A 2,293-nucleotide genomic window follows, 5' to 3' on the forward strand; every position below is an offset into this window, starting at 1 on the left:
CTATTTCTCTCTATCTCTCTCTCTCTCTCTCCCTCCCTCATCTCTCTCTCTGACTCTCTCTGTCTTTCTCTGTCTCTCTCTGTCTCTGTCTCTCACTCTCTCTCTTTCTCACACACATACACACATACACACACACATACACACTCACACACGCACGCACACAGAATCAAAGCCACAATGGTAGTTTCTAAGCAAAAGCATTCAGTAATGAAACTAGAGTGGATTCTGGCTAAAAAATAAATAAGCTATAAAAGACATTCCTGGCACAACTGGAACATTTGAATACAGACAGAATGTTAGATGACATAGAAATCAGGCTAATCTGCTTAGGTGCAGGAAGGGTGCTGTGCGTGTGAGACATTGGCCTCGCTGAGAAATGTATGCTGAAGTACTTGGGGATAAAGTGTCATGGGGTCTAGAAATTAATTTCAAATAGCAAGAGAGACAGATAGATGATAGACAGATAGACCAACAGATAATACAAATATGGCAAAATGTTTACAAATTGTTGAATCAAAGTCCAGGGTTTATTGGCCTATTTTTTAAACTTTTTTTTTTTATGTTTGAAAATTTTGATAATAAGAGACAGGGATAAAAAAATCATAAAGAAAGAATTAGCCACAAAAAAAATTCTAAAACCCTGCAGTTTTTCATAACAATGCTGAGTGGCACACAGATTTAGTATGAACATAAATAAGAAAAGTAGAGGAATATTGGAGGGGGCCTTTCTGCAGACAATAAGCTACATTATTCATTATGCTCTGGTTGTATAATTAAAGGAACTATAATTCAGAGAGATTAAAGGCGGTTACCTAAAGTCATGTGACATGTGACAGAGCCAGGACGAAGCCCAGATCTTCTACTTTCAAATCCTGTGCTCTCTTCTTGACATCGTCTACCTTACTGTGGCTTCTCCCAGAAGGAGACCTTGAGACAGGGATTCGGCTGCAGTGGGTGCCTTTGGAAGGTTCCGGTACCAGTAGTAGAGGGGTGGGAAAGTGACACAGCAGGGGGAGGGCGGCCTGTCAGAAGTGCGTATTGAGCCGGCACCTGCAGTGGGCAACTGGAGCTTAATCCCACAGGAAAAATCTGAAAAATGAAATAAAGCACATGTCTCATCATTGTCCCACCCAGTGGGTGAGGGAGCTGGGCTGTTTATGCCCCAGTTACCAAGAGTCCTTGTCTGTGGGATTCTTCCAGGAGTGTTCAGTCCACAGCACTTCTGGCCCGCTGCAATTCTGAAAAAACATCCTCAGACATCCGAGCAGAGGTAGGGTGGCCCAGGCACTCTGACTCAGTTATCCTGGAGGGGTGTGAATAACAGACTGTCAGTGTCTGCTAGTCCATGCTCTAGGGGAGCCCAGCCTCAGCTGTGGCCTTCCCCTCCTTACCAACCAAGCATAAGAAGTAGAGTTCATCTCATACTCCAGCACCATCCAGGGAGACCCAGCCACTACGTAGCATAAGGTAAGATTTAAAGGCACCCATTCATTCAGATGAAGCCATATCTGGGAATTACACTCTCAGAGCAGTGGCAGCAGCTCCTGCCCCAGGGGGTGTGGATTCACAGACACACACGCACACACAACCAGCATTGCTGGTTTTGAAGTAACTTCAAGCCACATAAAGCTAAGAATAAACCACTCAGAAGAAGTTCAACAGCTGTTTACTGGAGTGCAAAAGCAAATGAATGGGGCTCATCATACATTCAGACACCACATCAAGTCCCTCATTACACTCACTTAGGGTTTGAAGACAACCCAGAGATGGGTAACAAGCTGGAATGAATATGGGACCCAGTGGCCTGATCCAGCATCCCTTTCACATCTCATTACTCATGCTGCAGGCAGTGCTCTGAACAATCAGACATATCCAACCAAAAATTGCTTACAAATGGGAAAATACTGAGCAACAATGAGTTATTTAAAGTCTGTTTTTATATTTTACAGCCATTATAGTTCCAGTAACAACACAAAATATTTCACTCACAATTTTGCAACCACCAATAAATCAGGCTGCTGTCATTTTCCATGTCTCCTTCCAGAGAAAATAAAAGTCTCAGGGAACTAAACTGTAAAGAGAATACATGTTAGAATGGGGCAGAGAGAAGCAGGTCACCCAAAGGAGTTGGGATATTCACATGCTTTGGAGAGGAACTGGTCAACCTTAGAAGTGCTGACAATGGACAGTGGCAAAATCGAGCCCCAGCCACTCTGACCAGCATCCTCTTGGGAGATGTAGAGCTTTAGTCGGTAGGTTTTCAGTGTTTCCCATTCTGCTGGCAAGACAGTTT

At 43.7% G+C, this 2,293-nt stretch overlaps 1 long non-coding RNA gene across 1 annotated transcript in view; it reads right to left on the bottom strand.

Moving 5' to 3' along the window:
* The window catches only part of LOC112469464, a 4,936-nt gene extending 2,862 nt beyond the window's left edge, over nt 1-2,074 (bottom strand). Inside the window, exons 1-3 of the long non-coding RNA XR_003042621.1 lie at nt 1,990-2,074; nt 1,171-1,303; nt 813-1,089 (exon numbers count right to left, since the gene is read on the bottom strand). This is a non-coding gene — a long non-coding RNA (uncharacterized LOC112469464). The remainder of the gene's footprint in view (nt 1-812; nt 1,090-1,170; nt 1,304-1,989) is intronic.
* Between the last annotated feature and the right edge of the window lie 219 nt (nt 2,075-2,293).

The sequence above is a fragment of the Pteropus alecto genome, unplaced genomic scaffold (assembly GCF_000325575.1).
Source record: "Pteropus alecto unplaced genomic scaffold, ASM32557v1 scaffold461, whole genome shotgun sequence".
In the NCBI taxonomy this organism is placed as follows: Eukaryota; Metazoa; Chordata; class Mammalia; order Chiroptera; family Pteropodidae; genus Pteropus; species Pteropus alecto.